General features: G+C 42.5%; 1 long non-coding RNA gene across 1 annotated transcript in view; it reads right to left on the minus strand.

Annotated features, from left to right (window-relative positions):
* LOC109287846 overlaps nt 1-12294 on the minus strand; it is a 25622-nt gene extending 13328 nt beyond the window's left edge. Inside the window, exons 1-3 of the long non-coding RNA XR_002094979.1 lie at nt 12071-12294; nt 5416-5418; nt 3440-3445 (exon numbers count right to left, since the gene is read on the minus strand). This is a non-coding gene — a long non-coding RNA (uncharacterized LOC109287846). The remainder of the gene's footprint in view (nt 1-3439; nt 3446-5415; nt 5419-12070) is intronic.
* Nucleotides 12295-12636: the final 342 nt, after the last annotated feature.

The following is a 12636-nucleotide window of genomic DNA, read 5'->3' on the forward strand; positions in this document are numbered from 1 at the left end:
AATACAATATAAAACAGTAAAAATCAATACAAACATAACAGAACACTATTTATAATATAAAAAGGGGCTTATTAAAATGTGGGAGTATAAGAACTTAGCTTACCTAGTATTACTTGTAATTACTTATAAGGAATAGAGAGAGCAAAGAGAAAGTCGGAAAAGTTTAGCGGAAGGGGAGGGAGTGTATTTTTAAATTTAAAAAAAAGAAAGAAAGAAAGAAAAACTGGGGGTTATGCTACGTATTAGGAATTCTGCAGAATGCGACTGTAGAAACCCTGACCAAGCTATAGACCAAATAACAAGACTCTGCCCTCTATACAAATTTGACAATGACTTTGTAGAGATACAGTCCCTTTCCCCAAGAGCATTAGACTGGTCGACTAACCTTAAATTGGACTTATAATTGTTGCTCCAAGTCAGCCATATGAAAGAAGAAACACATAGGAAAGGGGTGAATTTGTCCAATAATTTATTCACAATCAATACATCATGTGGCTTTAGAAACCATTGCGCTGGAGTTGCAGTCTAGGTGTCCAAGCTGGATATCAAATCTGGTAGGAATCTGCCATTCTCCTGAGTTTCACTAAAGTGGATATATGGCAAATTTCCAAGAAACTATTGTCATTTTTATAACTTTTTATGTCCTCTAAAATCCAAGTTTAATGTTAATTTAGTGTTACTAGCATAAAAAAAATGATCTCTCTCTCTCCGTTTTGAATATGGTACATCGACACACAACATTATCCCCACTGACCTATTCGCTAACTTGAGCTCAAATTTTTGTTGTGATGGTAGCTAGACCACTTCTCTGCACATTCTGCTTCACTGACTAATGCCTAATCTCATGCTTCACTCCCAAGATTTACTGAGGACTGTTTTCAGAGATTCTAAGGTTTCTACTACTTGTCCTTTATAAATTTTAAGTGCCTTTTTTTTGTGGAACTGCAGATTTGTGTGTTCATGATGCTTGACCGGAATTTGTTTGTTCACCGTTCAGATTATAAAGTAATGAGTGTTTCAATCCATATAATCTACTCAATTTTCCCTTTTTTCATGTTTGCAATAGACTTGTAAAGTTGGTTTGATCTAAATTCAATCCACCGTAATTTTTTAAATTTTTATTTAAATCATCTTGAAAGCCTCTAGTGATTTGTACCTTAAATGAGTGTATTTTTCTTTATTCTAAAATTCAACAAATTCAGATTTCAGTTTCTGTTCAATTTAACCCTTTGCTGTTAGCCTCTGCAATTTTTTCTAGTATATTTTTTCCTGGTTCCTGCATGACTCAGGCTCTTTCATTTCCTTCATATTTTTATCCTTCAAAGAATATTACAAACTGTGTGTGTGCATCTTTTAGTCTATTTTGGCATCCTTCCTCGGTGACTCATTTTGTTTTGTTTTTTTAGTGGCCCTATCAGCTCCCTCCATGTGATGTAGGGATCTAATAACTCATAAAAGAGAAAGTATGCCAAAATAAATCTTCCAGTGCTCCTAAGTTTTTTACAACAGTCAATTGTTGATGCTGTTCCTGATGCAATCCCAGGCTGAGCATTAAAAGTGAACTGTCTTCAGATTAGTTTCCAGTTCTTGAGCATCTTCTCCTCTAGGGTCAAATGAGTCAATGCTGCTGTCTTGCCAGATAGGAGCTCTTTATTGGCAGCTCCATAAAGAACCAGCCGACCACATTCCACAAGACAATCTACGCTCCGTATGAAAACATAAATACAAAATCTTGGCAGATATCTTGCTTTTCATAAAATTGTTTTACAATTGATGCTGAGATATCAAATAAAGATTAAAGCCTTGATTATACCAGCCCCTACTCATATGAGGGAGAATATAGTCCTATTTCAATGGCATTACTTATGCAAGTAAGTACTTGTCAGATCAGGATCTAATTTTATTCAACATGAACAAATATTGCATATACACATCTTGCCCCTTATGTAATAAAATGCTTGCTTATAATTTTAGAACAAAAGAAAATAGAACAATATGCTTTTACATAACTGACAGTTTTCTTGTTCACACAAACCAGTTCATTTTAACAACCCAAATGAAAGCACAGAAGTCACTATGAGAGTAACTGGCTATAATGAAGGAAAATATTAATTCAATCTGGTTTTGGTGTAATGGAAACCTGAGGATTCCCCATTTTTCCCTTTACATTCTACACTTCACTCTCAAGACACAAACCACAATCCTGCTGGTCAAGTAGGACTGAAATGCATCTTAATGAAGGCTCAAATGAATTTGGGGATGATCTTTTGGAGGCTGTCTAGAGTATTCAGCAATAAAAGTTATCTCCCTCCATTTCACAAGATTAAGCTGAATAAAGAAAGACCATTAGGTTCAAATTTAAGTAACGAAAGAGAGCTGTATTTGCTTCTACACCTGCCCTTAAGCCTACCTACTCCAGTTCTTTTGTTTTATAAAATATACTTGATATAATGATTTAAAGTGTGGAGCACAAAAGAATCTTTAATAGCCATCATGCCAAAAGCCACACTTACAAAAAAAAATCAATACATATTTAAGAAAGGGACGATTTGTATTCAGAACAGCATACTTTGTACTAACTGCAGTCTGTTCACTAGATTTCTTTTTATAGCATTTTTCAAAGCAAAACCATTTTTCACAGTCAGATCCATTTAACCAAATGGATAGGTAAATAGAAAGCCAATGCATCACTCACTGAATCTACTGGAAGCAAATTTAACCCAATGTGCTGACTTTTGGTCCAGTACCTTTCCAAAAATAGAACAAATTTCTTGGAAGCAAAGATTTACATCTTTCTTATACCAAACCCATTTATATACTGATTACCTAATATTGGTATTTTTGCTAAATTAACTTAATATCAATTTATTTTTCAACTCTTACTTTTTTTTAATAGATAGCAAGTGTTAAATATATGTACTGCAGGGTGGGCAATTATTTTGGATGGAGGGCCATTTTAGGACTTTTGGTGAGCTGGTGACGACGGAGGGGGTGGAGGGGGGGGAAACAGAGACGACTCAGCCCAGGGGGGAGAAAGGAAGCAATTGGTCCTATCTGGCCTGCATCCGTCCACCCCGCACTGACCACTGGGGCTGCTGGATGGAGCAGGCAGGTGAGGTCTCCATGGAGACTGGCCAGGACCTCTGTGGCAGGGTGCACTCAGCCAGGCAGATAGGATGAAGCCACAGGCAGCAGGGAGCAGAGTCCAGGAGTGGAATGGGCAGATAGGGGTGGGGGTCAGGGACAGGATCATGGGGCAGTGATAGCATGGGGCTGCTGGGAAGCGGAGTTTAGCCGCAGCACCAACCCCACCCTGTTGTGTGTCCAGGGGTGGTGCAACCTTCTACACATGCCGTGACCTGGGCTGCCACCATTAGTGTCTCTGCCATCACCAGCTCCGGTCTCATTGCCTGTGCACCCCAGCCCACCCTCCCCGTACCCACCACTGGGGTTGCCATAGTTTCATAGTTGGTAGAGTCAGAAGGGACCTGAGCAGATCATCAAGTATGACACCCTGCCATGGCCAGGAAAGAGTACTGGGGTCAAACGAGCCCGGCAAGGTGTCCGTCTAGACTCCTTTTAAAGACCCCCAGGGTAGGAGCGAGCACCACTTCCCTTGGAAGTTGGTTCCAGATCCTAGCCACCCTGACTGTGAAGCAATGCCTCCTGATATCTAGCCTGAATCTACTCTCCGTCAACTTATGGCCATTATTCCTTGTTACTCCCAGTAGTACTTGGGGGAACAGGGACTCTCCCATTGCCTGCTGGTCTGCCCTGGTCAGTTTATAGATGGCCACCAGATCCCCTCTCAGCCTTCTCTTGTGGAGGCAGAACAGGTTCAGGTGTTGTAGCCTCTCCTCATAGGGCCTGCCCTGCTGCCCCCTGATCATGCGAGTGGCCCTCCTCTGGACCCTCTCCATGTTGTCCACATCCCTCCTGAAGTGCAGCACCCAGAACTGGACGCAGTACTCCAACTGCACACTGACCAATGTCATATAGAGGGGGAGGATCACCTCCTTGGACCTGCTCGTGATGCATCTGTGGATGCATGACAAGGTGCAGTTAGCATTCCTGACTGCATCCCCACATTAGCGGCCCATGTTCATCTTGGAGTCATTATAGCCTTAAGATCCTTTTCTGCCTCTGTGCTGATGAGAAGGAAGTTCCCCAGCCTGTAGGTATGCTGCTGGTTCTTTCTCCCTAGGTGCAGTACCTTGCACTTGTCAGTATTGAATCCCATCTTGTTCTCATCCGCCCACTCCTGTAATCTGTCCAGATCCAATTGCAACCTGTCCCTCCCTTCTAGCATACCTACTTCTCCCCACATCTTACTGTCATCTGCGAATTTGAACAAGGTGCTTTTCACCCCCTTGTCCACGTCGCTGATGAAGATGTTGAACAGTGTGGGCTCAAGGACTGAGCCCTGTGGAACTCCACTGCCCACATCCCTCCAAGTCAAAAACGACCTGTCCACCACCACTCTCTGGGTGCAGCCCTCCTGCTAATTGGTGACCCATCTTACTGTGCAGGCATCAACACCACAGTCACCTAATTTTTTTTAATGACGATGGGGTGAGAGACAGTGTCAAAGGCCTTCCTAAAGTCCAGAAAGACTACGTCCACTGCGACACCTGCGTCCAAGGATCTTGTAACCTGGTCATGGAAAGCCACCAGGTTGGTCTGACAGGACCTGCCTCTAATGAACCCACGCTGATTGCCCCTAAGTATACGCTCCCCTGGCTTGCCCCTCGCAGATGTTCACCTGGATAATTTTCTCAAAGAGCTTCCCCAGGACCGAGGTAAGACTAACAAGCCTATAATTTCCTGGGTCCTCCTTCCTCCCTTTTTTGAAAATGGGGACCACATTGCCCCTTTCCCAGTCCTCTGGAACCTTGCCAGAGCACCACAAGTACTTGTAAAGCTGTGCCAGAAGGAGCAGGGCTCGCCTTGCCCTGTTACTGTCCCATGATCCAAGCCCCAGTCCCCACCTGCCTGTCCCACTCTTGGATGCTGCTCTTCACCTACCCACAGCCTCATCCCATCCACCAAGCTGAACACCCGCTGCCTGCAGGGGTCCTGCACTGGTCTTTATGGAGACCCCACATGCCCGTTTCATCTAGCATCCTCAGCAGTGGGTGTAGAGTAGATGGGGTAGGATATCTAAGCAGCAGGGCTGGGTCCAGTAGTGGCAGAGACACTGGCAGCAGCAGCAGCCAGAAGGAGTCGCCACCACAGTGCTTCCAGGAAGCAGAGTCCAGCCACCCCTGACCCAGGGGCAGTGGAACCAACTGCACACACCACAGCTGACCCCCACATCTGGGCCAAGTGGGGCCAAAGGACCCGTCACAGGCTAGATAAAATCCTTGATGGGCTACATCTGTCCCATGGACCATATTTTGCCCACCCCTGATGTACTGCCTTCATCTGTAACACACATGATATTACTTCGCTTATTCCCATTGAGTTTGGAGTCACAGTCACATGTAAGCAGAGTAATACTGCTCAGAACATTTCAAGGAAATGTACTGCTAGTGAAATGTTCACATTTTCCTACATTCTATTTTCTGTCAATCACTAATGAGCAGTTAGCAACCAATTTATACATTAACCTATTTAAAAAGTCAGCATTACCAATCCCTACCACACATAGATATTTTGCTCCACATTTAAATAACTACATATATAAAATAACTGAATATTAGAAGTTTACAGAACAAAAATAATTGTGTCCTTCTGTGGATCATTATTTCTAATAGGTTTTTCCATATACAATTAACTCAACATTTAGAGCTAGCTTTCCTCTCCATTCCATTCTGAGAAAGGAGCAGCTATGATCTGAAACCAGGCTGTCACTCAGCACAACACCAGGCTATGCAGAGATACCCAATTCAAACTAACTTTGGTACCAGAAGCAATACTGCCACATTAACATGGTGCCATGCAGACATATCCTCAGAGTCATGACTTTGTCTCTACCAATTCTTTGTTTCAGAGGAAAGTAGTCTGGTCCTTTACTGTTTGCAGATCACTCTCTGCAAAGACTCAGCAATCCTGGTGTACAGACTAAGTACTCCCTATACATCCTGTTCACTTGTAAAAAACAGAGTGTACTCCCCCTAATCTGTTCCAATCTGTGCTGCAGGCAGCCCAGGCTGAGGAATGAGCCCAGCAACACCATAGTCCCATGTATTTATATCTAGGGTAGCTGACAACTGAGTGAAATGCTAAAAAAAAGACTATATTGCAGCACCAGTATCTCACAGGGCAAGAGAAGACTGAGGCAATATTACTTCTATAGCTATTATACTCACCTTCCTTCTGTTTCTCAGATTAACTCTTTTTTGAGGTACAGGCCAGAGGTCTTTTTTTATGACTTTTCACAATGGATCATACAGCACAGTATGTCAGTGCTTTGGTATGTAGAAGTCTGAATAAGGTAATGTTTTGTATTCAGCTTTCAAAGAAAGAGTGCAGTATCCAAGTAAAAAAAAACACTTAATGCACATAGAAAACATAATAGATGGTACATGGAATCTATGGGTACTTTTCAAATAAACATTTCAGATGATAACTGTATATGCACACTTCCCTACTTTGTTACTACTATATACACATACACCTCTATACCTTACCACAGAGATAAATATGTTTTTCTCTGATCTTAGTTAATAGATACCATCTCAGTGTTTATAGCATAACCATAACAAGTGGTGTGTCAGTCAGCTGGACTCTTTAAGCAGCATCACTGTCCTTTCTAAAGATTTCAGAAATCTGTCATCACACAATCAGTCTGGGGTCTCCATAACTAGGAACCAAAGTCAAATGCTATAATCTAAAGCAGAGCTTTCCAACTGTCCATAGGCTGCATGTGGCCCATGAGGGGTTAACATGCAGCTCCTGGGCTCTCACCCAGCTGCTGCTCTCCCTATTACTCTGACTGCAATACAGACTCCCCTCTTCCTCCTCCACTTGCCACTTCCTGCCTTCACCCCAGGGAGTGGGGCAGGGAGGCAGCACAAGGATCTGAAGCAAGTCTTGGGCTGCTCCCAAGGAGAGGGAAGGGAATCAGGGCCACGTGCAGTGGTGGGAAGTTAGGGGGTGGAGAGGGGAAGATGAAATCAAGCATCACAAAAATGGCGGGGTGGGGTGGGGGGAATGGAATGGAATGGAATGGAATGGAGGAGGATTGCATGTGTGTATCCACATGTTGCAGCAATGGGGAGGGGAGCATCTATGTGGCACATCAGGTGTAGCCTCCAGGGGCTTAGAAGTTGGATAGCCCAGATCTAAAGTTTGTGGGTTACATACACACAAAGTAAAGAGAATATACAGATCTAGGGAATCTGATTTCTCCTATTTGAAACTTTCCTTTGGCACTGATACATTCAGAGGCAGCACTAATATCCATTCAGCACAAAGAATATGCAGAGGTGATACTGCATTGCTGATTCGGCTTCAGTTTTATTACATGCACAGAGTGGTTAAAGAGGATCGAGGGTCCTGTATGGTGAATTTTACCCATAGTGAAGCTGTTCTGTGCAAAGATGAATTCTCTGTAAAGGGTCCCGCTCTACTGGAATCCTTGCCAAGATCTGCAAAGACAATCCCAAATGTATATAGCCCTGTGGCTGTTCCAGGCTATATACATTACACTGCAGCTGTAATTCAAGAAAATGATCAACCCTTATCAAATTTGACCATATTAGAGTCACTGGGAATTATTTCCTGTGCAAGAACCTGATCCTTTAAGATGCTGAATGGCCTTGAAGGTACTCACTGGGTCATAAAACCAAGCCTATGGGTTCTTAATGGGAACATGTTGAAGTGATACTGAGGAGAGTACATGGTCTGCTCAATACTAGGCCCTACCTATAAGATGGTGATGTCTATAGTGTCATGTCCCTTTTTATGGTATTGAGCTCAGTTGGCCAAGCTAGCAGATCCTAGCCTTTGTGCATTCAGCATGCTGCTGTTGCTGCCTGTGCTAGCTGCACAGCATTTCTTTAGACTGTCTACTCCTTTTCCAGCCCACCCATGAGATGGCAGGCCCTGACATTTAGTCTGACAAGCACATATTTCTGTTCTAACTGTTTCTGTTTCACTCCCTTGCAGTTCAGAAAGAAAATGGCTTTTAACAGCAAGTCTGCCTTAACCAACTTGTGTGGGCTCCAGTTCTCAGACTGAGTGTAAAACAAAAAATTGCTTCTTCAAATTTATTTCTTTCATTCAGAGACCAGAGCTTCTTTGCACAACAATTTGTCGATGTTTTTGTGATCTTGGACAAGAATTCAGGTAGAATTTTAGAGGAGAATGCTGGGTCTTCCAGTGAAGTATAAATAACTGTTGAGAGAACATGGTGCAAATCTGATGGTAACAACAGTAGGTAGTTACTTACAGATAAATAGTGTTGCTCATGTTAGCATCTCTGCAGCTGAAATAGCCTTGCTTATCACCCACAAAAATCCCTGCTTTCAGTGTAATAGAGAGATTTTGTGTACTGCCCATTCAGTTATTCTTTCCTTTCTTGTTTCCCCCAGATCACTGAATGTGATGAAAGACAATCTCCAAGACTTTATTTCTTTCCTATTTTTTGTAAAAAAAAATATTGATTGGGGGTAGGAAGACAACATGCAGACACTCTGCTATGCAACTATACAATGACTTCTCATAAAACTGGCCAAAAGCTTCTCAAAACTCCTACAAAGGGCAAATAAAATATGTGGTTTAAAAATACCTGGCTTCAGAAATCACTCAGCAGGTGAGTGATAGTCATTAATAGAAACTGTAGGAACTTAGAACTGTGCAGGATCTGACTCTTGAAATGATTCTATATCTTTACTCTCAGCCACCAAAGCATCCAGGCTTTTAAAATTAGGTGAAGCAGAATCATTCTTTCAATAATTATTTAAACATATGTTCAAATGGAACTAGTGACTATAACCTACCTATTATTAAGAACATTTTTTATAAAGCTTTTCTGTTACAGCCTTTTTCCATAACAAAAGGAGATGTTATCATACCCCATGGAATGCATAGTAACTTTATTAAAAACTGCTGAAGAACTATTCTCTCCTTGAGACTTGTAGCTATATATATATACATACACACACATATATACACATACACACACATATATACACATACAAAGAGAGAGAGAGCGAGAGAGCGAGAGAGAGAGAGAGAGAGGGCCAGGCTATCTTTAGAAATTTCCTTTTATTGTTTGGATTTTCTCCCCAGCTGAATGTAAGTGCTTGTAACAATTTGCTGAATGATTTAAAATGACTGAACATCCCTTGGGGTTACCATCAGCTGGCATCACTTCAGTTGCATTATTTGGGTTACAAGTGATCATAAATGTTTCCTCAACATATCCAAGCTGCAAATACTTACACGCTTTCTCTGAAACCCCCTTCCCCCCACAAACAAGCTATTATTTTTCACTGACTGAAACTTGTGGGCTTCTTTTCAGACCAAAAATATGAATGTTGTCTAGGTACTGACCTAGTCATCCTTCTTCCCAAACTTCCCTTGCTAAAAAGCCATAGCACCAACTATATACCAGTTCTTTATGGGTTTTCTTTGCTGCACCCATGAGACACAGTTAAATGTAAATAATATTTCCCTGATGTAGGACAAAATTAGAGACTTGCTATTAAGGAGGTTAATGTTAGTGATGGGAACTGAACTTACAGAAAGCCCAATATCTGAATTATAGCAACATATTTGCTGCTTATATTTAAAGACCATTCCTATATTTGATATCACATCTATAAATACTGTGTTATCTAGTTGAGTTGTCATCATGAGTGTAAGCCATAACTTCTGTGGCACAGAAACCTGTGTAACCTACCTGGATTCCAAAGTTACTGAAGCCAATGCAGCACTTACTGGTGACCCTCCCTGAAGTGATCACATGACAGGTTAGGGTTACGTAACTGCTCACCTCCACTTACACGGGTTAAATCCATGATACAGCCTCACCTGGCTGACATGTGTGACAGTAGGACCTTTGAGGATGAAACTAGAAAATGTGTAAAGCAACCTGCAGGGTGATGATGTATTATGCAGTCTGAACAAGAGTCTCCATAGTTATAACCTATGGGAGGAGGGGAAATGAATAGTGACCCCACTCCTCCCAACACCCCTTAATGCTGAAATGGTTTTCATTTCCTTCCCCTACAAAAAGACTCGGTCTTCTGGTTACATCAAGTCTCTTCCTTTTACCAACATTGTGAGAGAGTTGTAACCAAGGATCCTGGTTTTCTCTGATAAAAAAAATCCCAAACTCTCTGATTACCCTCCCCTCCCTTCCCCCATCAATCTACATTTTCCCATGATTAAAACAAAACACCACTATATTTTATTTGGATTGATATGGTGTTTTGTTTTAATCACAGAAAAATGTAGATTTTAAGGGGGGGTTTAATCATGGAATTTTAGACTGTTTTTTTATCAGCAAAAAACAAGATCCCTGGTTATAACTGCTCTAGGACTTGCAAGGCTGGGGAGATAAGGCCAAGGTTCACACAGGTATGACTGAGTTTTAGCAAGAGCTTATTTATATTAGATTTTGTCTCCCCAAGGCAACTGTGACTCGAGAGCAGGGTCATTTGCCTTCCACCAGCTGGTGAACTTTCTCCATTATCCGTCTTGTGGAACACAGGAAACTTCTCTTTTTACCTAGGTTTAACAAACCTTTTATGACCACATAGCCCGAGCAAAAGATACAGTCCTTCACTGTTGTTTAAATCTCCTTATTCTAGCACAGTATGTACTTAGATCTATAATGCACTGCTATTTCTAATTATTGTAACTAGGTACTTGCTACATAAAACCCCTACTCCAGTTAGTTATCAATAGGTTATAGTCAAAATGTCACCTTAGTGTAAAAATAGGTAAGAAGGAAGCATGGGGGCTACACTGGAAGCATTCCAACCAGTGTATTTTTCACACAATATCATCATCATATAATCTGACAGGTTACAAGCTCACCAAGGATGCCAAACCATCTGGCTACAGGAGATTAACAAATGTGACTTTAGTTATTGCTTGAATTTCATGCCACCTTCAAGCTGAGAATAAGAGCACTTTTGCCAAGAACCTCAGGGAGAATTCTGATTCTTTCAAATTATTCTTGCTCTCCCTAGACCTTTGTGTGTGATGGGGCTTGTTGTTGTTTTTAAAAATTCATGGTTCTGAGGAGCAGCTTTCTCTGCAAAACGATTGTTTTCCAAATCCATGCTGGTAACTTCAACTCCATTAAAGAAAGGGTAGTTTTAATTTGAGCCCTTTCTTCAAATTAAATATCTAAAGCGTGCAATGCATAGCTAATTAATCCTGGATAACTATCTTAATTGGAACGGAGCAAACACATAGTATTATGTCTTTTCAGTGCTGAAATGCTATTTATTAAAAACTCAGCTTAAACCTCATTTAATATCATTTAGCCCACATTTTCAAGTGGTTACAGCCTACCCTGTACCACCATAGTTCTGACACAAAACACAGGTATGAGAATTGTAGCAGGGTAGGGTGCCTAGGGGTAGCCGTGTTACCCCCAGGTCCTAAACCATGCCAGTCTTGCCCTACAAGCACCCTCATTCTTGCCCACCACATCTTGTTGGTATGATGAATACAGGGAGGCTGCCCTTGGGCTTTAGGTTTGGACACAGTCTGGCTAGATCCTATTAACCCTGTTGTTTCTAGACCCCTTGACCTCCCGCTTCACTATGGACGGTTCCCGAGTCTCTCAGCGTTATGGGCCATATGCATGGCTCCAACCACCCTTTTACCACACCCCAAGCCTCACAGATGATGCTGGCATTGTAGGCCTCATTATAATTCGGCCCCTTGTCTGCGCTGGGCTCTCCTCAGCCCTTGTCGCTGCGCCCCTCAGCGCTGGGCTCCGTGCACTGCAAATGCCACACCCTCACTAGTGCCAGGGTCCCCACGCTGTAGTGGGCCCCCAATGAGGCCTCCTCCTTCCCCCAATAGCCTCACCCAAACCACCAACAACAGCCAACCACGACGAGTCTCTGGGCTGTAACGTAACACAAAACTCACGTCACACTCTGCCCCTTTAAAAGAGAAAAACTCCCTCTCTGAGGCTCAGTGCCTAGTAGACAAGGATACCTTATGGGCTCCTGGTGTCCCCTTAGTTCTAAGGGTAGCGTATCTGCCGGCTACCACATCTCTGGGCCCTTCCTTCCTGGAGGCTACTTCCTCTTCGGCTGCTGATAGGGAACCAACTGGCTGGTCCCAGCCCTGGGGTTTATATGGGCCGAGGGCCCTGCCTCCTCCAGCCAGCTGACCAGGTGCAGGCACTGCCAATTCCCTCATTAACCGGTTGTCATGGCAACCTGCACCTGGGTTCTTATCTGGCTCTGTGCTCTCTCCCCGGGCAACCTCTGCTCTAAGAGGAGCAGGCACCTTAGTGCCCTGCGACAAGAATAATCAAATATGCATATAAATGTGAATTTGAACCTGTAACTTGGGGTATTAAACAGTGGCAGAATATAAGAAAATGAAATTTTGTGAGCCATTTTACAAGCCGCTTTTGAAAAACACAATCTCTAGCACAATCTTCTGAAAAAGGTTTAGTGTTTTAATGGTACACAGCTCTCAGCTCTTGTTTGA

The sequence above is a fragment of the Gavialis gangeticus genome, unplaced genomic scaffold (genome assembly GCF_001723915.1).
Source record: "Gavialis gangeticus isolate Ggan-Ray unplaced genomic scaffold, GavGan_comp1, whole genome shotgun sequence".
Lineage (NCBI taxonomy): Eukaryota > Metazoa > Chordata > Crocodylia > Gavialidae > Gavialis > Gavialis gangeticus.